The sequence below is a fragment of the Artemia franciscana genome, unplaced genomic scaffold, assembly GCF_032884065.1.
Source record: "Artemia franciscana unplaced genomic scaffold, ASM3288406v1 Scaffold_3145, whole genome shotgun sequence".
Lineage (NCBI taxonomy): Eukaryota > Metazoa > Arthropoda > Branchiopoda > Anostraca > Artemiidae > Artemia > Artemia franciscana.
Window position 1 is genome coordinate 1,213 of NW_027063829.1, and position 25,074 is coordinate 26,286.

At 34.9% G+C, this 25,074-nt stretch overlaps 1 long non-coding RNA gene across 1 annotated transcript; it reads right to left on the bottom strand.

The window, feature by feature from the left end:
- Positions 1 to 764: 764 nt before the first annotated feature.
- LOC136043131 (uncharacterized) lies at positions 765 to 22,170 on the bottom strand. Its single transcript, XR_010621558.1, has 3 exons — positions 22,108 to 22,170; positions 7,140 to 7,299; positions 765 to 1,218 (listed from the first exon to the last, which is right to left on the bottom strand). It is a non-coding gene; the product is annotated as an uncharacterized LOC136043131 (long non-coding RNA).
- Between the last annotated feature and the right edge of the window lie 2,904 nt (positions 22,171 to 25,074).

The following is a 25,074-nucleotide window of genomic DNA, read 5'->3' on the forward strand; positions in this document are numbered from 1 at the left end:
GTCAATGCAAAAGTACTGTATACATTGTTATTTCATTTAAAAATTCAATGCATGAAAACGATGCATTTTATCGAAAGAAAAGACACAATTTTAGAGATCAGAGCGGGCATAAGTCGAATCCTCTAAGTTAACAATCTTAAACCAAACAGACTAAATTGAATGAAGAAATCTAGCACAAAAAGAAACGGAAAAGGCCATTAATATGAGTTGTGGAACCCTCATTTAACTCCCCAAAACAATTAGTAGCATTGCCTCTTCAATGAATACGCAATATATTTTCAATTGAAATTATTCTTTACCCGATGGTCAATATATTTGAAAGAATTAATTATTTTAGTCATTTTATGATTATTATTACTTCGCCATTAGTAAGCATATAGATGCAGTAAACCCTGGCATTGGGGTTTATGGTCAAGCAAGATCCCCTTTCCTACTTTTATCAGGTTCACTCTATATATAAAAAAGTCCTAGCTACATTTTTTAAGTTTAGCATTAATCCAAAAATATAAAATGGCGGGCCCAAAATAGGTCTATCGAAACTGTTTTTGAAACATAACCACAATATCACTTTCCCTTCATGGCATCCCCTTCTTAAAAGGGGATGCTTAAAGTTGAAAGTATACAATAGTTAATCGTGTATAGTAAGAGCTCTTCATAAATTGTTTTGATAAACATAGTTATGTATTTATTTTAATTTTCTCTATCTTGTACTTCGTCCCTATGAACTATCCCTAGCTCTAAGAACAACAAGCAGTTTGCAAGAATACAAAGAAACAATATTTTATTGATTAAATTTATATTAAAATATAAAATAAAAAAATGTTGTTGTATGTTGAGTCAGGAAGAGGTTCTTTGGCAGGAGCAGAGGCCACATAATTACACAGCTTCAATGAGCAGTAAATTCGTTAGGTGAAGGATGAGCAAAAAATTGAAGCAAAATTGATTAAAAATTTTTTGAGGGTTCTATTTTTTTAGTAAAATATAAAAAGGGGAGCAAAAAAAAATATACGCAAATTTTACCGAGATTCTATTTAACTTGAGGTTTAGAACCCTTGTTTTTTTTTTTATTTAAACTTTAAAATTATAAGAAACCAGTTCTGCTGCACTGTCTTTTTATGTAAAAATAAGCGTCTATACACAAAAAGACGAATGCAACAGAGAACAGGCTTATACAGAGAAATTTACTTTCCGAAATTTACTGCCCAGCTACTTCATTATCTAGAAAAGAAAAGAAAAGTCAATCATTTGCAGACAATAGACAATATGTTTTTCCGAACTAAAAAATTTATAAAAGGATAAATTTTGAAGACTGGCTAAATACATTACAAGAGCGAAAACCTCGAGATGGTTGCGATGTCTGGTCAAGACCTTTTTTCTTCACATATAATTATGCTTGCTATTAACAAATCCTTTTAGACTTTCCTGGAACATTTTGTGATATAGGAAAAGCACAGATACAAATATGTTCCTAAAAACTGAATTAGTCAATAAAAGATAAATGCTAAATGTGAAAATGAGCACTACCTAAGGAGGGGCGGGGGTAGCATGGATTAGTTTTTGGCGGAAAAGAAATTTTCTGGGCAAAAACTTACATGGGTAGATAAGGTGTGATTTAAAAAATTTACATTTTCTAAGAGCCCCACGGAGATAAAAACCATCGAAAAAGTGATGAAGAACTAATATATTATACAATATATATATATATATATATATATATATATATATATATATATATATATATATATATATATATATATATATATATATATATATATATATATATATATATATATATATATATATATATATATATATGTAGCTAAGCGTATTTTACTTATTATCAATTCTGGCACCCCTTTTATTGAAATCCTTGGAAATCAAATTTAGTGAGGTCTTCGGGGATGGTGAGAAGGGTGGTGAACTGTATGAGAGTCAGGAAGGTGTACTACGTGTAACAAGGTCGTAAGAAAGATGCATTTGCACTATCAAGAACGGCTCAGGAGCGACTAAGGCCCAGCGGCCACGGGGCAACTGTTTTGAGACTAGCATTGCTAACTGATTGTGCATGCAACTGTTGTGTGACCATGGCCTTGAGGAAGTGAGGTCCAACCCACGAGGCAATCCAGATGTTACTGGTTTCCAATCAGTCTAAAACCGGTTCCGAATGAGACCCCAGTCATGGTCACAGTTGCGTTGCAGTGCTGTCCCAGACATTTTCGGGAGCTACCGCGTTGATATTGTCCAATTATTTTGGCTCTCAACATGTCAGACCAGGAATTAAACATGAAAGCAGACTAAAAGTAGACTAATATCATGATTGTCAAAATGGCTAGTATACAATAACTGAGCAGCTAGGGGTTTTAAGTTTAAACTTTAAGGAGAAGGTTGAGAAGAAAATCGAACTGAATCATAAGAATATATGTGTATCCATGTAGTCAAAAGAGCACATCTGCAATATCTTAGTAATTTCTAAGGGTATTAAGTTGAAACCTTCAATCATTGGTGAGGATGGTGTCGAACAAAATCAAAGTATACTATATACACCTAAGTAGTCGAAAGGGCGCGTCTGCAAAATTTCAAGAGCGGCTAAGAGTATTTAGTAGACGCTTTCAGAGGATGCTGGGGGAGGATTCTAAACTAAATCGAAAGACACCATGTGCATCCATTTCGTCAAAATGATGAACCTATAATATAACATGAATTGCTTTAAGTATAAAGTTGAAACCTTCGGTGCATGTTGAGATAATTCCCGAACAAATTGTCAAAAGACAGTATCCGCAACATGTCACGAACAGCTTTCGATATCAAGTTTAACTTTCAAGGAATGATCAGAGAGCAAATTGAATTCAACGATAAGATACTACCTACATTCAGGTTGAAAAAAGGGCATATCAAAAATATCTGAGCAACTTCTTAGGATATTAAGGCGACTTTCAGATAGTTGTACAGATGGTACTGATCAAAATCAAAACGCACTATGTGTATCAAGGGTGCCAAAAAGACATATTGACAGTATCTCAGGAAGTTCCATGGACCACAGTAGACACTTTCAGGGAATAAACAAACATTGTACAACAAAGTCAAAAGCAACTGTGAACATAAAGGTAAAAAAAGGGCGCATTTATAATATTTCAGGAACAACTAACAGTATTAAGTAAAAATTCCGAGTGAATATCGAGAGGTATATTGAACTAATTCAGGAGACATTAAGTGCATTATGAATGTCAATATGGCATATATGCAATAACTCGGGAACATTTAAGAGTATTAAGTGGGAACTTTCACCGAAAGTTGAGAGAAATGTTAAACTAAATCAAAAAACACTCTGTCTTGAGGGAATGCCGATGGGGATATTGAACTAAATCGGTGAACTGTATGCATCCAGGGTGTCAAAATGGTTCATCTGCAATACGGCAGGAACGGCTAAGATATTTGAAACTTTCTGTAAATATTGAAGGTGATGTTGAGCTAAATCAAATGACACTATCTCCATCCCGGATATCAGAATGAGACGTCTTCAGTAGTTCATATACGGTTAATGGTATAGATTAACGCCTTAAACCTAGCTGAAACTGTGAGGGAATATTGGACGGAAAGGACAAGTAGATACTAAATTTTGATTTGTTGACCGAAGGGAGCTCATCAGCGACAAAGAATGTTAAAAAAAAATATGGTTGTATTGATTCTTAGTTTGAAAGTGAGTGTTATTAGTGTGTTATATTCTTAGTGTGATCTTTTTTTGATCGCATTAAAATTTCAGGCCGTGAAGACACCTCAATAAAAGTTTCAGAACCAAGGGAATCGCAACTGGAAACAACTAGGTGTTGGGGTGGCGCGAAGCGCCACCCCAATACCAACATATATATGTTGGTGTAACACCAACATATATATATATATATATATATATATATATATATATATATATATATATATATATATATATATATATATATATATATATATATATATATATAACAAACATATGGTAACACCAATACATACATACATATATATATATATATATATATATAAATAAGTTGTCTGTCTGTGGATGTGTGGGTCTGTCAGGTGACGTCATGTTTCTGTGTCGACTGACGTCATGAAGTTAGTTGTCGTCATTTTTGCTATGACGGTGACGTCATTAAAGATATTTAAGACATATATGTTCACGTAGAAATCTATTAATGTTTAAGTTTAAAATGACTGATGAACTTACAATGGCAAAAGCCGATGAAGATGCTCAAAGAGTCTATGCCAAAAAACTTGCTGCTGATAGAGAAAGTCAGAAAAGAAAGCGTGCCGAGGAATCAAAAGAACAGCAAGGAAACAGGCTTGAGGCTGATAGAGAAAGAAAGAACAGAAAGCGTGCCGAGGAACTACCAGAGCAACGCGAAAGCAGACTTGCTGCTAAAAGAGAAAGTGAAAAAAGAAGGCGTGCCGAGGAATCACAAAAACAGCAAGAAATCAGGCTTGCTGCTGATAGAGAAAGTAAGAAAAGAAAGCGTGCCGAGGAGACAATGTCTAAAATTTGTCCCTATTGCAAGGCCTTGAAATTCAATGGTGAAACAATGGGAATGTGTTGCGCCTCAGGAAAAGTTTAACTTCCTCTATTGGCTGCACCACCAGAGCCATAATATTAATGCCAAGTAAAAAAATGAACTGAAAATCGAATTTATTTTGATAGGGAACGTTTTTTTTTCTACACAGAAAATATTAGTTTTTATATTGAAACGTACATTGAAATATATATATATATATATATATATATATATATATATATATATATATATATATATATATATATATATATATATATATACTAGCTGTTGGGGTGGCGCGAAGCCACCCCAACACCAAGTTAACCTCGGAACAAAAAGACGTTTATGATACGATAATGCATTGTGTCGATAACAACGTTGGAGAAATTTTGTTTTTGGATGCGCCAGGAGGTACTGGTAAAACGTTTGTGATAAAACACAAACGTTAAAACACAAAGCGGTTAATTATCCATCTGAATTTTTAAATTCCATAGATCCTTCAGGGTTTCCACCACACGTGCTACAACTAAAAATAGGCGTACCAATAATACTTTTAAGAAATATCAACCCACCAAAGCTTTGCAATGGCACGCGACTTGCCGTAAAAAAAAAAACAATGGAAAACCTAATAGAGGCCACAATCTTGACAGGGCCTTTTGAGGGTGAGGCTGTTCTTATTCCTCGCATTCCCATGATTCCAACGGATCTGCCTTTTCAATTTAAAAGATTGCAATTCCCAATTCGATTAGCATTTGCAATCACCATTAACAAAGCTCAAGGTCAATCATTAGAAAAATGTCGTATAGATCTTAATACTGATTGTTTTTCCCATGGACAATTGTACTTTGTATGTTCGAGGGTCGGTAAACCTGACAATCTATTTATATGCAGCGACAATTGGACAGCGAAGAATGTTGTATATTCGCAAGTTTTACGCAGTTAATTTGTATTGTATCTATCTATCTATCTATCTATATAAAAGCGAGTTGTGTGTAGGCATGTTTGTTTGTTTGTAAAAAGAGCGTTTGCATATGACGTCATTATTAGTACATACGGCTTTGTATATGCACAGACAATGGGAAAGCCAAGAATGTTGTATATTCGCAAGTTTTACGTAGTTTGAAACACATATATAAATATATCTATATTCACAGGTGGGACACAGGGACGCAACTACAATGGCGCGTAACTAATATGGCGCGTAACGACTTACGCGCGCGGGGGGGGGGGCTAGGGGGGCACGAAGCGCCCCACCAACTAGGTGTTGGGGTGGCACGAAGCGCCACCCCAACAGCTAGTATATGTATATGTATATATTTATGACCCACTTACATAAAATAAAAATAGTGGAGTAAACACAAGCGAAAATCAACAACAACATTACAGAAAAAAAAAAATAAATCAAACAGCATTAAGTCACCAAAAATAATTAAACGATAATAACGTTAAATAAATAATTTTAATGAAAAACAAAAAAACAAATTAAGCCATGATTTGGCGACAATCGCCGATACGCTGTTTCCGAAATCTTTTTGTGTAAACCATTCTGCCAGTCAGCTAATAAAGGATTACAAAGAAAACCTGGATTGTGATATTTCACTGACATGGCAAATCGGGAATCCAGACTGCCAATAAAAATATTTCTTTTAAGTCTCTTGTAGGAAGGATATAATAAGATATTTACTCCTTCCTTCAGACTCCTGACGCAAATGGACGAAATAATAGTAACTCAGGAGATTGAGCTCTTTAGTATTCTCAAAGATTCATGGGGAAACTACGTTTTTAACAACTTGTGACGCAAGTTAGGTTTCCATGAACTGATGTAGAGTTTTGGTTACATTCTTGGAACTCTGGATTTCAGGAATTAATCTCGCTCTGAAAAATTAACTTGCTTCGACTGCAGGTTCAAGTAAGAAACGAAAAGCTAAAAAGTGCAAATGAAAAGGCACAAACATGGAAAGGTATAGAGAGAGAGAGAGAGAGAAAGAGAGAGAAGTGAGTCTGCATTACATTAAATTCTTTACCTTTTGAGACGCGACATAATATATTTTTTTTTTTTTGAATTGGCAATTTTTTAAGAATGGATAGGGGCATGTCACATTTGTAAAGGTCTTGGCTACATTTTCAGTATAAGTCTATTTTTCTGTAATTGCAGATATTAAATACACCAGGAGTGGTACATCACGACCCAGTAAGAGCGCTCATTTGCGCAAAGGTTTCGTTATAAATACAAAAAAAACAAAAAAAACGAATAGCTATATACAAGTTATTCATGAGCCAATGAGCTTTAGTGATAAGATTTAAATTCGCGGATCGTAATTTAGACACGTCATAAATTACAAAGTTGACTTATATACTCATATTACACAAGTACGTTAAATTACACAAATATGTAAGCATGAATACCGATTAATATGCAGTAAGACTCCGTCCTAAATTCTAATAGCATTATAGTGCGCACAGGAGCCCAGATCTGAAAAATATATTTGGAGGCCAGATCTGAATCATGAACGTGGCACAGGTCACGCCATTATTGCTTTCTGGGGAAAAGGTTACGTTAGTGTGATGAAGTCCAAATATAAAATTTCCGCATCTACTTACCTGTTTGCCAAGGGTTTGCAATTAAATTAAGTACAGTGAGTATTAGCGTTGCCAAAATAAATATGATTGAACAAATTATGGCCAGGCAATTAAAACGGTACTTATTAGGTTGCGTCAATCGAAGATACGGAATACAACATACTGCCAATCCGATACTAAGCTAGAATATAGGAATAGACAAATAAGAAAAGAAAAGAATAGAAGAAAAGAAAGGAACATATCGTGCTTCACAATGTCAATGGTTATATTCAACAGATCAGTTGTCATAAAGTACAAAAGGCTAAAAATCATCCAGAACCATTGATAGCACAAAGGGAGTTGACGATTTTTGACATTTTAGTTAGCTTTATTTTTCTTTTCTTTTTTTTAGAGATACTGGTAGCAACCCTTGCGACAACTGGAACAGAAACTCGGGTATAGGTATTTTGTATCATTAAAAGTGGAGATTGGTCTAGAATGTTAGATCCTTCGGAGAAAACAATCAATTCAGAGGCTAAATTTATTTTTATTTAACATTTTCCGTTGAAGGTAACAACAAGTTAACAACAATTTATAGTCTTTAATGAGAATTAATTGATTAATATTATTCCCATTCCACAATGGATAATATAAACCATAAGCAACTTTTTTTTAATTATAAGTAGAAAAGGACTACATTCCATAAATTACATTCATTCCATCCATAAATACATTCCAAATATTTTATGGGCTAATTTTGCTGTTATCTGACATTTTCGACTGGAAGTAGTAACAAATAATTATGATCATTCAGAATAACTGATTATTGAGTATCATTCCCGTTTAAGACAATGACTAACATAAAGTAATAGGCGATTTGTATGATTAAATGTGCATAACGGACAAGATGTTAGCCCCTTTTACATATTATGAGTGTTTTAGGGGCTAATATTTGCTGTTATCTGCAATTTTAGATTGAAGGTAATAACAATAGCTAATTATCATTCAGATTAATTGATTATTTGGTATGATTCCTGTTATAAGAAGAGGGTTCAGGTATTACTAAAAGTGCATAAAGGACTACAATGTTAGCCCGTTTAATATATTATAAGCGCTTTAGGGGTTCGATTTCTAAGTATTTTCCATTCTAGGCCGAAGGTCATAAAAATTATAAATGATCATTAAGGATTATTAACTATTTGGTATCATTACTGTTCTAAGACAATAGATAACACAAAATGTGGGAATTAAAAATACAAAAAGAAGCACAATGTTAGTCCATTTTATATAAAAGGGTTGTAAGGCTAAATTTGTCGTTATCTGTCATTCTAGGCCTATATAATGACAATCACAATAACTAATTATTTGGCATTCTTCCCATTCCAAGACAATGGTTGACATAAAATATGGGCTATTTGTATTATTAAAAATGCACATCAGACAAAATGTTATCCCCTTTATATGTTATAAGCATTTCATGGGCCAAATTCGTTGATACATTTCCATCAGGACTGAAGATAATAACAAATAATTAGTGATGTGCCGGGATAATTAATGATTTGGTATGATTTCCGTACCCATATAATGGATAACATAAATATGGGCGACTTGTATTATTAAAAGTACAAAACTGACACAATGTTAGCCCTTTTTATATATTATAAGCATTTTAAGGACTAAACTTGTTGGTATCAGCTATCTTAGGCTGAATGTAATTATAAGCTAGAATAATTAATTATTCGGTATGATTTCCGTTTTAAGACGATGGATAACATAAAATATAGACGATTTGTATTTCTAAAATTTTAGAACGGAATACAATTTTAAATTTGTCAAAAGGGCTCAATTTGTTGTTAACTGCCAATTTAGGCTGAAGGTTATAGGCTAATTGGATTCTGAAATACTCAACGTAAATAAAAACATAAAATTATTAATGAAAGATCTAAAGCCGAGCTGAGCAACCATGAGAAGACTCGGGCAATCAACAAGAGCTAAGAGCTCATATGGCACTTGTGAAGAGGCGAGAAGAGCTAAGAGCCAAGAGATCATATGGAATGAGCTCTAACAAAATTCTATGAATCAATAGATTGATTTAAAAAGGAAAATAAGAGGCTTAATGCTGGTCAAGATTTAAAATAAGAGCTCTGAGTCACAAAGTCCTTCTAAATATCAAAATTCATAAAGATCCGATCACCCACTCGTAAGTTATAAATACCTAATTTTTCCTCTCCCTTTTGCCCCCCAGATGGTCGAATCTTGGAGAACGACTTTATCAAGTCAAATTGTGCAGCTCCCTGACACGCCTACCAATTTTCATCGCCCTAGCACGTCGAGAAGCACCGAACTCGCCAAATCACTGAACCCCTCCCCCCAACTCCCCCAAAGAGAGCGAATCCAGTACGATTCTGTCAATCACGTATCAAGGACATTTGTTTATTCTATCCACCAAGCTTCATCCCGATTCCTCTACTCCAAGTGTTTTTCCAAGATTTCCCCCTCCAACTCCCCCCAATGTCAAAAGATCTGGTCGGGATTTGAAATAAGAACTCTGAGACATGAATTCCGTCTAAAAATCAAATTTCATTACGATCCCATCATCTATTCGTAAGATAAAAATACCCCCAATTTTTATGTTTTCCAAGAATTCTCCCGATTCCTACACTCCAAGTGTTTTTCCAAGATTTCCCCCTCTAACTCCCCCTAGTGTCAAACGATCTGGTCGGGATTTGAAATAAGAGCTCTGAGACACGAATTCTTTCTAAAAATCAAATTTCATTAAGATCCGATCATCTATTCATAAGATAAAAATACCCCAATTTTCACGTTTTCCAAGAATTCCGGTTCCCCCTCAACTCCCCCCAACGTCACAGGATCTGGTCGGAATTTAAAATAAGAACTTTAAAGCACAAGATACTTCTAAATATCAAATTTCATTAAGATCTGGTCACCCTTTCGTAAGTTACAAATACCTCAATTTTCAAAATTACCCCCCCCCCCCTCCTATTCCACCAAAGAGAGCAGATCCGGTCCGGTTATGTCAGTCACGTATCTTAGACAGGTTTTGATTCTTCCCATCCAGTTTCATCCTGATCTCACCGCTTTAAGTATTTTCTAAGATTTCCGGTCCCCCCCCCCAATTTCGCTTGATCCGGTTGAGATTTAAAATAAGAGATCTGAGTTACGAGGTCCTTCTAAATATGAAGTTTCATGAAGATCCGATCATTCTTTTTGTAAGTTTAAAATACCTCATTTTTTCTAATTTTTCAGAATTACCCCCCCCCCCAACCACCCCAAAGAGAGTGGATCCATTCCGGTTAGTTCAATTATGTATCTAGGACTTGTGCTTATTTTTCCCATCAAGTTTCATCCCGATCCCATGACTAAGTGTTTTCCAAGATTTTAGGTTTCCTCCCCAATGTCATCAGATCCGGTCGGCATTTATATTAATAGCTCTGAGACGCCATATCCTTCCAAACATCAAATTTCATTAAGATCTGATCAACTGTTCGTAAGTTAAAAATACTTCATTTTTTCTAAATTTTTTCGAATTAACCGGCCGCCCACTCCCCCCCCCCAGATGGTCAAATCGGGAAAACGCCTATTTCTAATTTAATCTGGTACGGTCCCTGATATGTCTGCCAAATTTCATCGTCCTAGCTTACCTGGAAGTGCCTAAAGTAGCAAAACCGGGACCGACAGAATTTGCGATTGCTATATGTCACTTGGTTAATACCAATTGCCATAAAAAATGCAAATTTTGTTTTAATTATTCATGGATGATGAGCCAAAATCAAAACCTGCATTAATTCAAATGTGTACAGAAATTAAATAAAAAAAGTTTTTTATCTGAAAGTAAGGAAGGAGTGACATTAAAACTTACAACTATAACTAAACAGAATTGATTCCGTATATGAAAGGGACTATCCCCTCCTCAACGCCCCGCTCTTTACGCTAAAGTTTCCTATTGTTTTAAATAGTAGAACTGTGACAAAGAGTCAAACTTTAGCGTAAGGAGTGGGGGTGTCGAGGAGGGGACAGCCCCTTTCATATACGGAATCCAGAAAGCATGATGAAGGGATTAGACCCCTCCTCCCCCAAAAAACGTTTTTCCAACACAAAGACGTATTAAAAATGCATAAACGTAGTTTTTATTTTTTAAGGTTTCTTTTTGCAACCCCTCCCCCCAGCAAGCCTTAAATGATATGAAAATTAAAATAAACAAACCCAAATTTCTTTTTAGGCTATATAGATTACACAGGGACACAAGTTTGTTTTTCTAAAGTTTATTAACTTAGATAAAGCGCTTCGACTGAAAATTCAATAGACTTTTAAATTGTAATTTGAGATCCGATGAACTATTGGATATTGCATAGATAGATAGATAGATAGATAAGTTTATTTCAAAACCCCAAGGGCATCCGCTAAATCATAACCTTCTCACGGTTGTTCAATATTCGAACACACATCAATACAAGAAAACCCTTATCTTTCTCGTCAAGGGTTCATTATAATTTAAAACGAACATAAATTAGCCTACTACGTGAGGGAGGTTGCTCCATATTGCTTTCTTTTTATGAAAAGGGTAATAGGCCTAAGCGTTTCTGAAAGTGTTTAAACAATGATTATATTTTTTGTTCGGGAGGGGGGGGGGTATTTACCCCTGGAAAATACCCCATGGCTGAAAAACCCAAACATTCAAGTTCTTAATAAAATTCGAATAGAGAAAATTTATGTGGGAGAATATTTTCTTTGGGGGGGGGGGATTTTCCGAAAATATTTGCTGCACGTTGGGATCCTCTGTGATCTTAAAAAGGATCACAACTGAAGTGAAAACAGATCTTCCTTCAAATATAAGTATGCTAAAGGAGCTGGCTGTTTTTTTTTTTTTTTTAGGTGGAATTGTAGCCTGTGCAAAAAGAATTCTGGAAGGAATCCACAACTAGATTTTTTTTTTATCTGAATGGTCCAATCAAAATTTTGAGATAGCATCCTACTTTCTATAGCTGTAATGAGAGAAATGTTAAGATGGCTAGGGCACGCTTTGTGGAAGAAGGATGACAGATTACCGAAGATGGTCCTTTTTGGCCAGCCGTCTAGGGCTAAACAGAAAGCTGGTCATCCACGGTTGGGGTGGGAGGATTTCATAAAGAAAGCTAAATGAAATGGGAATTTTCTGGGAGAGTGTAAAAGAGGGAAGCTTTGAATAGATTGGGATGGAAGAGGACTGAGCTTAGCCGTGTTGGCCTCAGACGGTTCGGTGCTGCGGTAATTTGTTAGTGGTAGAAGTATCATTTTGTTCAGAATAGTTGAAAGGCCGAACAATTATACCTTTCGAGATCCTTCTGGGAATAGGTCTTAGTTATAAAATTTGCCCGTTGCTTACGTAGCCTATTATAGGGAATTATACATAAATTTTTTGAGTGGGTGAGATTTTCGGAAAGTGAAATTCTTCACCGGGAGAATTTCCCATGGGAGGTAAGTTTCTAGAGGGGGAAATTTCTCATGAGAAATTTTACACCAGGGGAATTTGCTAGAATTCTTATACGAAGTTTTACCTTAATACCACGATCCTCATGAGAATAGGTCTAAGTTATAAGATTTGCCCGTTGCTTACGCAGCCTATTATAGGGAAGTATACATACATTTTTTTAGTGGGGGAGATTTTCTGCTAGTAAAATTTTTCACGGGGAGAATTTCCAATGAGAGGGGAGTTTTTTAGGGGGTAAATTTTTCATGAGAAATTTAACACCAGGAGAATTTGCTAGAATTCTTATACGGAGTTTTACTGTAAAGAGCAGGGCGATGAGGGAGGGACAATCCCTTTCATATACGGAATATTTTCTGTTCTTTTTAAGTTTTAAAACTTAAAAGGAAGATATACTATCAACCATAAGTTGTCGACCCAGCTCTTACTAGGTTTTATTTCTCGTTTGAATCTCTTTAATTGCATCTTCAAGATAGATCATTGGCAGGTGGTCAGAACTCCTTGATGTGGTTGAATTAGCGCAATGGATGTTTCCTAAATTTGTGTAGATATATTTGTTATATGGTTTTAAGATATGCTAAATTTGTTTTAAGCATCTGAAATTCACTCATCTAAGCGTATTCACCTCAAGACAGTCCAGTCTTCAAATGACAGCTAGATCTTTCTATTAGAACAGGGGCAGATCCAAGGAGGGCACGGGGGCGCACCCCCCCCCCGTGACATGGCGTTGTATTTGTGGTTGGGACTGCTTGCTCTGGTTTGGGTCTGGACGAAAGTAATTTTACTTTGTAATTGATTTTTAATAGTTGAGTTTTTCCTAAATTTTTTAATTTAAGACTGTTTTTTTTTTCGCAAACCAGTTTGAAACAAGATTTTAATCACTTTGTGCGGTCTTTGTTAGATTTTACTAATGTTGCATACCGCCAAAATTATTTAATTAAATTTAGATTTATCAACGGAATATGTCCGTATTACCGCAAAAGACAACTGCGAGGAGAAAATCTTCATTTCGTAATAACAAGGAGGAGAAATTTAAAATCCTAACTTCTTTAGGCTGTCAAAATGATATTTCAGGATTGTGTTGTCACAACAGGATTGAAAATCAAAATATTTACTTCTTTTTACTGTCAAAAATTTGTTTTCGAGTCTTGCTATGGCACTGAGGCAAAGAGATTGATAGGCCTATCATTACTTTTTTGGCAGTCTGTTTTGTTTTTTTGGGTTTGCTTTTTTTGCGAAGAGGGGAGGCTTTTCCAACATAGCCTAGTTGTTTTTAAGGGGATTTATATAATAGAAAGTAAATGTATGAAAAGTACAAAAATTATTAATTTTCTTATTATTTGTTATTATTATTGTTAATATTAATTATTAGTTTTGGAATATTGTGAGAAATAGTGTATTAATTCAAAAACGTCCAGAAATTAAATATAAAAAAACAAGTTTTTGTAACGGTAAGTAAGGAGCGACATTAAAACTTAAAACGAACAGAAATTACTCCGTATATGAAAGGGGCTTTTCCTCCTCAACGCCCTGCTCTTTACGCTAAGGTTTCTTACTGTTTTAAAAAGTAGAGTTAAGAGAAAGGGTCAAACTTCAGCGTTAAGAGCGAGGCATTGAGGAGAAAAAGCCCTTTCATATGCGGAGTAATTTCTGTTCGTTTTAAGTTTTAATGTCTCTCCTTACTTACCGTTACAATAAACTTTTTTTTTTAATTTAATATTCAATGAGATCCCAGTGGTCGATTCTTCTCAGCGAATTTATTTATATTTGGTTCTATTGATGTTAATGATAGTCGAAGATCACGCCTTTTCACAATGTCAAGTCTATTGCGATCTTTTGATAACATTTGAGAAACACGACTAAATGCCGCTTTAACAAGATAAGACGTAGGAAAAGCAATAACGTAGAACTCCGCTTTATCCCAGAGGAAAGGGTACTTTGTAGCAATGTCGGTTGTTTTCCATATATTGTACTTTTTATCTTTGAATTTTGCATGCATTATTTTATCACTTTGTATTTCGTTGAGGGGCTCATGCAAAGATATGTCTATTTCGGTAACATTAACTTCGAAAGGAATTGAAACCCGAATCGATAGATCCATCCCGAGTAGGTCGCCAACCCGAGTTTGCATATCTTCATGTATATTTTCCAAATATTCACAACATAATGCAAGATTTTCATCTTGCAAATCGCTGCTAGCACAGGCCAGACAAGGAAACTGTTCAAATGCACGACGTCTGATATTATTCTTATACAGCAGTAGTTTCCTTAGAAAAGTAGCAATAGTACTTCTACTAGATATCAGATCAGAATTGTTTTCTTGAAACTGTTTTTTAAGTGAATTAAATTTTTCAGATATATCTGATAAGTAAAACACATTACATTTATTTGCAAGCAGTTTTGCTCCAAGTTGTGTGTCAGCAAGAAAGGAAACAATAGAATCCCAAAGCGCAATGAAACGCTTAAGACAATTCCCCTTTGATAGCCATCTCACCTCTGTATGTAATAAATAAAAAAACAAGTCTTTTGAAATGAAAGTAAGGAGCGACATTAAAACTTAAAACGAACAGAAATTACTCCGTATATGAAAGGGGCTTTTCCTCCTCGACGCCCCACTCTTTACGCTAAAGTTTTTTATTGTTCTAAAAAGTAGAGTTGCGAGAAAGAATCAAACTTTAGCGCAAGGAGCGGGGTGTCGAGGAGGAAAAGCCCCTTTCATATACGGAGTAATTTCTGTTCGTTTTAAGTTTTAATGTCGCTCCTTACTTTCATTTCAAAAAACTTGTTTTTTTTTATTTAATTTCATAAAGTTTTTGAATTAGTGCATGTCTGATTTTGGCTCTCCGTACATAAATTATTAAAATGAAATTTGCATATTAATTCTTTTTTTTTTGGCTAAATGGCTTTCTCTTAGAAAGCCATTCGTCTGAATCGATCAGACGATTTTGAGAAATAAGGGGTGGGGAAGGAGGCTTAGTTGCCCTCCAATTTTTCGGATACTTAAACAGGCAACTAGAACTTTTGATTTTTAACGAACGTTTTTATTAGTAAAAAATATACGTAACTTAAGAATTAACATACGTAACAAACTTTTATATTCTTATATTTTTGATTATATATATGAGGGGGTTTGTCCCCTCGTTAATACCTCGCTCTTCAAACTAAATCTTAAGTTTTGTCCCAATTCTTTCAGAATGACCCCTGAATCAGAAAGGCCGTAGAATAAATAGTCGAAATTACTAAAAATAATTTAGCATAAAGAGCGAAGTATTTATCTCCTCCTAAATACCTCGCTCTTTATGCTAAAGTATTCTTAGAACCCCTCATATGCGTAATAATCTCTGTTCGTTTTAAGTTTTAATGCTTTTCCTTACTTTCAATTGAAAAAACTTGTTCATGTTTATATTTTCATTGTTGTTTTTTTAACACTAATGCTAGAAAATCCTGCGCCCTTTTCATTGAATTTCTCATCCCCCATGAAATATTCCTCCAAAGAAAGATCCTCCCATATAGCCCCCTCCCCTGAACCCCACACCCAAACAAAAAAAATCCCCCTGAAAACGTCGGTACACTTCCCAATAACCATTACTGTATGTAAACATTGGTCAAAGTTTGTAACTTGCAGCCCCTCCCCCAGGGACTGTGGGGGGGGGGGGGGGTAACTCAACCCCAAAGTCATAGTTATTATATTTTTCGACTATGCGGAACAATCTCAAAATTTGGCTATCTCATCAAAATGGCTATCTCAAAATTTTGATCCGTTGACTTTGGGAAAAAAATGAGCACGGGAGGGGGCCTAGGTGCCCTCCATTTTTTTGGTCACTTAAAAAGGGCACTAGAACTTTTCATTTCCGTTAGAATGAGCCCTCTTGCAACACTCTAGGACCACTTGGTCGATACGATGACCCCTGAAAAAAAAAAAAAAAAAAAATAAACATGCACCCATGATTTGTCTTCAGGCAAAAAATACGAAATCCCACATTTTTGTAGATTGGACCTTGACATTTTTACTATAGGGTTCTCTGATACGCTGAATCTGATGGTGTGATTTTCGTTAAGATCCTATAACTTTTAGGGGATCTTTCCCCCTATTTCCCAAAATAAGGAACATTTTCTCAGGCTCGTAACTTTTGATGACAAAGACTAAATTTGATGAAACTTATATATTTAAAATCAGCATAAAAATCCGATTTTTTTATATATCTTTTAGCATCGAAATTCCATTTTTTAGAGTTTCGTTTACTATTGAGCCGGGTCGATCCTTACTACAGTTCGTTACCACGAACTGTTTGATACAATCCGCCCAAACTTTTCTCCATTTTGCTTACAGTATTTACGAAAAAGGTGGTCTCGGAGAGAATTTGATTTACTATGGTTAACTACTTTTATTACAACAGTAAGGGCAATCTTTTTTTAAATGTTAGAGTTGACTGAGTAATTAATTTAATTTTAGTGTTTGTAACTTAAACATAAATTTGAAAGAGGACGAACAAATAAATTTTCAAAAGAATGTAAGGACCAACATTATAATTTAAAACGAACATATATATATATATATATATATATATATATATATATATATATATATATATATATATATATATATATATATATATATATATATATATATATATATATATATATATATATATATATGGCACGTACTCAGGGGGGGCCTTCGGGCCCGCCCCCCCCCCCCAAATTTTGTGAAATTTTTAATTTCCCCATGGTTTCTTGTGGTTTCTGGCAAAAATAAGACGTTCATTAAGAATTAGATACATTTGTGAAGCCTTTCTGGGGGGATTTTACAGCATGCAATTATCCGGTCATGTCACTGCCCAATTATTAATCCGTTTCCGGTCTAACTTTTTACCCTCTTTGAAGTAATTAGCTATTGTACTGTTGTTGTTTTTTTTTTTTTTTATAAAGAGAGTTTGCTTTCCACGGCAAAATAGAATTATTCTTGATACTAGGGCGTTTATTCCCCCTTTTCAGGATAAAGTACAGCTTTTATGGATCAATTTTGGAAACTACCATTTTTCATTAAAATCTATGTTTTTGCAATAGAAGAACTACCCCCTGCAACACCCATATTGCACTGTTAACCCTAAAAATTTCCCTTTCAGTGGGATATAATAGATTAATCACTGGTTCTAAATCGCTATGAACATAAACTTAGCCTTAAACGTACTTTTGAGCCTTCAGTCTTCTTCTCCCCATCCGCTACAATACTACAAATTAAAGTTAATGTGTATTTTCCAATATACGTGCTTTTTGCATTACTAAATAAAAAAAAGTGCTACTTTATATCTGCTGTTTCGAAGGTTTCCCCCCCCCCCGAAAAAAATTCCTGTGTATGAGCCTGATATATATATATATATATATATATATATATATATATATATATATATATATATATATATATATATATATATATATATATATGAAGCTTGGTGGATAGAATAAACAAATGTCCTTGATACGTGATTGACAGAATCGTACTGGATTCGCTCTCTTTGGGGGAGTTGGGGGGAGGGGTTCAGTGATTTGAGAGTTTGGTGCTTCTGGACGTGCTAGGACAATGAAAATTGATGGGCGTGTCAGGGAGCTGCACAATTTGATTTGATAAAGTCGTTTTCCCAGATTCGACCATCTGGGGGGATAAAGGGAGAGGAAAAATTTGAAAAATTAGGTATTTATAACTTACGAGTGGGAGATCAGATCTTAATAAATCTTGATATGTAGAAGGACATCATGACTCAGAGCTCTTATTTTAAATCCTGACTGGCATTAAGCCTCTTATTTTCCTTTTTTCAATCTATTGATTCATAGAATTTTATTAGAGCTCATACCATATGATCTCTTGGCTCTTAGCTCTTCTTGCCTCGTCACAAGTGCCATATGAGCTCTTAGCTCTTGTTTCTTTATACAGACTACAGGATCCTTCACATTAAGCTTTCAAACAATCTCAGTGTTACTAAAAGAAAGCGGGAAACCAAGTAAAATTTACAAAATTTAAAATAAGAAACTTTAATTGGCGAAAGATCTGAAGGTGTGGTATTTCGGAAGAGGAGGGACGGGAACAATACGTGAGGCAGAGCAACAGCGCTATACATACGACCAAGGACGTCCCGACGGTAAAGACCCCGAAAACGAATTAAAAGACCAAATGCCTTGCGTAGTTTCATCTGAACATGCTGAACCAGGACTGGTTTAAAATCTCTTTTCGAAGCAGCATAGGTAATCCCAAATAAGTGACTATTGGCAACGACTGAAAAATCACACAATTGCTGCAATCAAGAGTCGCCCTGACATTATCCTCTAAACAATTTACAACAAAAAATTGACATTTTTCAAAACTGATAGAAAGGCCCAAACCTTTTAAACAATTAATTAAAATATTAAAATTAGAAACAAGACTAGACTTGGACCAACTTAGAAGGATAATGTCATCAGCATATGCAATGTAAGACAGATTTCAAGATATTGAAACAAAAGAATTGAATATATAAGGAAAAATAATTCCATCTTCAAGATACATCATTAGCAGGTGGTCAGAATTCTTTAATGTGGCTGAATTAGCACAATGAATGTTTCCTAAATTTGTGTAGATATATTTGTTATATGGTTTTAAGATATATTAAATAATAAAAAAAAACAAGTTATTTTAACTGAAAGTAAGGAGCAACATTAAAACTTAAAACGAACAGAAATTACTCTGTATATGAAAGGCGCTGTTCTCTCTTCAACACCCTGCTCTTTACGCTAAATTTTGACTCTTTCTCTCCTTTCCACCTTTTAAAACATTAAAAAACTTTAGTAAAGAGCGAGTGTTGAAGAGAGAACAGCCCCTTTCATATACGGAGTAATTTCTGTTTGTTTTAAGTTTTAATTTCGCTTCCTTACTTTCAGTTTCAAAAAACTTGTTTTGTTGAATTTCCGAACGTTTCTGAATTAATGCATGTTTTGATTTTGGCTCTTCGCGCATGAATAATTAGAACGAATTTTGTACATTAATTTATATTTTTAGCTAAATGGCTTTCTCATAGTTTTGGTCTGACGATTTTGAAAAAACAAGGAGCAGAGGAGTAGGCCTAGCTACCCTCCAATTTTTCGATTACTTAAAAGGCAACTAGAACTTTTAATTTTACGATTGTTTTATTAGTAAAAATATACATAACTTACGTAACGAACTTCTATATTTGAAGGTTTTATTACGTATGTGAGGGGGTTCACGTCCTCGTCAATACCTCTCTCTTTACACTCAAGCTTAAATTTTGTCCCAATTCCTTAACAATGACCCTTGAATCACAAAGGGCATAGAATAAAAAGTTGGAATTACTAAAATTACTTTAGCGTAAAGAGCAAGGTATTAGGAGAAGGTGAACCCCCCATATGCGTAATAATTTCTGTTCGTTTTAAGTTTTAATGCTGCTCCTTACTTTCAGTTGAAAAAACTTTTTCATATTTATTTTTTCATTGTTTTTAAAAGGGAACTAGAACTTTAAATTTCCATTAGAATGAGCCCTTTTGCAACATTCTAGGACCACTGGGTCAATACAATCACCCCTGGGTAAAAAAACAACAACAATAAAAACAAAGAAACATGCATCCGTGATCTGTCTTGTGGCAAAATATACAGAATTCCAAATTTTTGTAGATAGGAGCTTGAAACTTGTAAAGTAGGGTTTTTCTGATACGCTAAATCTGATTATGCAATTTTCGTTAAGATTCTATGACTTTTATGTGGTGTTTCCACCTATTTTCTAAAACAAGACACATTTTATCAGGCTCGTAACTTATATGGGTAAGACTAAACTTGATAAAACTTATATATTTAAAATCAACATTAAAATGCGATTCTTTTGAAGTAACTATTGTTGTAAAAATTCAGATTTTAGTAACTTTGTGCAGTCTTTGTTAGATTTTACTGATGTCACATACCACCAAAAATTATCTAATTTAGTTTATGCTTATCAACGGAATCTGTCCCCATTACCGCAAAAGCCAACTGCAAGGCAAAAATCTTTGTTTCATAATAACAAGGAGGAGAAATTTAAAATCCTAACTTCTTTAGGCTGTCAAAATGATATTTCAGGATTATTTTGTCACAACGGGACTGAAAAGCAAAATATTTACTTTGTTTTACTGTCTAAAATTTGTTTTTGAGTCTTGCTATGGCACTGAGGCAAAGAGATTGATAGGCCTATCATTACTTTTTTGGCAGTCCGTTTTGGGTTTTTGGGTCTGCTTTCTTTTGCAAAGAGGGATTGCTTTTACAACATAGCCTAGTTTTTTTATTTTTTAATTATCTGCATTATATGTCATATCACCTCCTCTGTTCATCCTTAAACATTAAAATAAAGGCCAAACTCTTTAGTACTTTAGACCATTTCCTCTACCCTTTGACGCATAATTGTTGAGGTTCCCTTTAAATTGCGGGTATTTTTTTGTTTGCAAGTTTATCTAAGCAACCTATTATGCCCCCCCCCCCCCCAAAGAAAATCCTGGATCCACTGTTTTCTCTCTGAAAATCCAAATTAAAATAACAAATTTCAAGACATTAAAATGTCTAATAACCAGACAAAGAGCCTGAGTCATAGATCTCAGCAAAGAATATCTAAACAGGTTTTTCGGAAGTGACTCAGAAAAAGCAAGTCTCTGACTGAGATTGGGTGCGCGAGATTAATGTATTTTGACCGAGTATTGGGCATGTTGGAATCCAATCAAAAATTCTGCCTGGGATTTAGTCTGTGACTGACAACCGGTTGGTTTACCCTAACTGATTTTTAGGGTTTTTGTCTTAAATTTTCACAATGGGAAATGGCAAAATAAGGTAAAACCTATTTCTGAGCAATACCCCCATCTATTAAACCTCTGTACAGGTAACTTTGTGAATTTAACTTTTAAATTCCATTTTCAAGCTGTTCCTAATGTAAGGTATGAGCCATCCTCTCCAGGGACATACTTTTAGGGATGCAGGCCTTGAGGTCCAGCTCTCTGGGCCCAAAATAAATACATTATTCTTAATATTGAGCCCCCCCCCAAAAGGCCCTTCAAAAAAGGAAAAAAATCCTGCACACATTCCCAACTCTCCCTTCAGGATAAAACTATGAAGCTAGCATAAGGAACCCAATACAAATTTTAGAAAAGCTAATGTAATGGTAAGCTTCCTACTCTTGCTTCTTGTTTACAGTTGGGCCTACTCAGAGAAAAACTAACATTCTGACAACCTATTAGCCTATTTATTTATTGAATTAATAGTCACCAAGGAATGAATTGATAAATCATTTTACAATAATAAAAGTATTGACAATACAATGTTGTGTTCACTTCGAGCAGGAGTACTTATATACTAACATCCAACTAAGTTTTAATACCATTTTCTAAATAACAATTGGCTGTAGTGACATCACAATTGTCTATTTACAGCCATTTAAATTAACCATCTCATGATTTTCCCATCTTTCCCTTAAAAGAAATACTAAAATCTAAACAACAAGAGGATACAAACGTTCAACTTACCAAACTTGATCGAAATAGAAAAATAAAGTACTGCCGAACAACCCGCCATATTTCTTATGTTGCTGTTTTTAAATGATTAAAATGAAACGGGATAATAGAAAGCCTTAAGGATGGCTAAGATAACGTTCGTAAAGTTTGTAAAGTTGTCCGCAAAGCTCTAAAAGTTGCTTCGTTAGCCTTCCTTAAACCTTTACGTGAGTAAGCATTAAAGTTAAACTTTTTCGAAAAGTTCGTAAAGATGACCAATATGGAAAGAGTTCCAGAGAAAACTTATAAAAGGATTTGGAAGTGTGGAATCAGGAAACTGAAGATATGCTAATTTCTTTAGTCCAAAAGACAATTCAAACCTTTTTTTCTAGGCCACTCAAATATAAACTGTTTTCCTACCATTTCCATTAAGTGTGAATTCTCTTATTAGATTAGAGGACAACTACCCAGCCCCACCCATTGCCAATTTTAAGTGCCCCCTCTCCTCAGCACTGATCAAAATTTTGGGATCGTCGTTTTGCTCATACTGGTCAGAAGATCTAATAGCTATATTTCCAGAGATGCAATGCCCCCCTCCCATATCCCCGGGCAAGGATTTAAATTATTGAATTTGCCCATTGTTTACAAGCAGAATTTATCATTTGAAGGGGTAATATTTGATTCTGGGTGTATCCGAAAAGGCTAAGGGTATTAAGCTGAAGTTATGGAGGATGTTGAGGGGTTTGTTATGCTAAATCAAAAGGCACTACCATTCAGTTTATTAAATAAGAGGGTATTTTAAATACGGCTGAGGGTATTAAGTTGAAACTTAGAGGATGTTGAAAAGTGGTTGGAGGGCCGCCACCCCTCTCTAAGGACCTTTTTAGCTGCCTTTCTTTCAAAAATATTCCATATTATTTAGTAATAGACTTTTTGTTCAAGATAGTCATAAGCTTCAACGACTATTAATATGGGAATGACATAGCCCCCCACAGCTTTGAAAAACGACACCGGACACAGTAAAACACACTGTGTACGTGCTGGTTTTCAGAAGGACGTACCATCAATATATAAGGAATGTCTGAAGGTATTAAGTTGAAAATTTTAGGGGACGTCGAAAAGTATTTGGAAGGCAGCAAGCCCCCTTGCCCCTTTTAGATGCTCCCTTTTCCCATCACTAAGAAAATGTTTGGAAAATCTTCTTTTTTCGAAACAGTAACACTCCGCTAACTGTTCCTCCGTAGATGCAATCGCCCCCCTCCCCAACTTGCCCGGGACAAGGTTTACAGATTTTGCAATTTGCCCTCTTTTATATGCAGGATTTATCATAAAGAAAAGGGAGATCTATATTCTAGGTGTGTTTGAAAAGGGTAAGTGTATTAAGGTGAAACTTTAGGGAATGATGTGAAGCATTTTAAACCAAATTTAAAGATACTATATGCATCCTGTTATCAAAAAAGTGTATATGCAATATCACATGAATAGATGAGGGTATTAAGTTTAAACTTAATCAAAATTAATGAAAAATTGAAGACCTTTAAATAAGATGCACAAAACGAGTTGGCTGTTTGTCGTAAAGAATGCACTAGTGTTGCCTATATTAAAAGATCACAAGACTTAAATGTATTATTATTATTAATTTACCAGAGGCATTTCATTTGGAAGGGCTGGTCGTACAAACTTTGGAAAAGGCTTATTTGATTGTAATGTTGAGGAGGATGTTAAAAAGTGGTCGGAGAGCAATCGATCTCCCTAACATTCTCTTTTTAGCTGCCCTTCCTCCAAAGACATTTGATCAAAATTTTGGAATATCTCGTTCAAAATAGTCGAAAAGTCTAATAACTATATCTCCAGGGATGAGGTAGCCCCCAGACCCCCTGGGGTAAGTATTTTAAGCTATATAATTCGTCAATTGTTTATATAAAGGGTTGTTTGTTGGGAAAATAGGGCATGTTTGATCCTGAGTCTCCAAAAAGGCAAAGAATATTATGTTGAAATTGAAAATGTTGAATGGGTGTAAAATAAAATGAAAGCACACTGTGTGCAGGATGGTTGTCAAGAGGTCACAAGAGAAATGTTTTAGAAGAGCTAAGGGTATATATAATAGCATATAACCTCCAAACACTTTAAAATAACCTAAAAACCAGGTCGAAGCACATTGAATATTAGAAAAAATTATATTTTTTGACAAACCTCGTATCCTGATTCTTATAGTTCCATGGCTAATATTTATGACATTATTGCTTGTCCAAAGTACCCAAAACTATGGGACTTCAGTCGACACTAAAAAACAACTAAAATGCAATAAAATAAACAAATATGAATAATGTTCATTCAGCTCTTGTATTTCGGACTATCAAACCCGTGAGCATAGCAATTAGCTAACTGAAAATTTTGATAGAAAGCATTTAGAAAAAAAGAAGTGGGGGGGGGGGTTGCATACAGTCTGATTACTCTTGACTTTTAAAAATTGATCTAGAGCTTCCTATTTAAACTGCAATTTCTAATCATTTGAGTTCCCTTCGAAGTTAATACGACCTTTTCTGTAAACACTTTATATGCCCTGGGGCATAAGTTACAACTCTTCCCACGGGTTTTTGGGGGCAAGGGTATGTGAACCTCGAAGTTTTGTTATCTGATCGTTGAAACATTTCAAACAAAATGGTTATCTCAAAATTCTGAGCGGGTGCATTTGGGGAAAAGAGGGTGAAGGGGGGGGGGGATATGTGTCCACCATAATTTTTTATGACTCTTAAAAAGTTAAATAGAGATTTCAATTTGCAATCAAATAAGCCACCTCTGATGTTTATACGATCACCCCTTACAAAAACCTTATCTGCCCCCTTCCTCCGGGAGGCATAACTTACGACACTTCCCCCGGGCTATGTTGACCCCTCAGCTTTTGTTATTTGATCTTTAAACTATTTTGAACAAAATGGATGTCTAAAAATTTGGATCAGATACATTTGGGGAAAAGGGGCCTTCCGGGGGAGGGAGGGG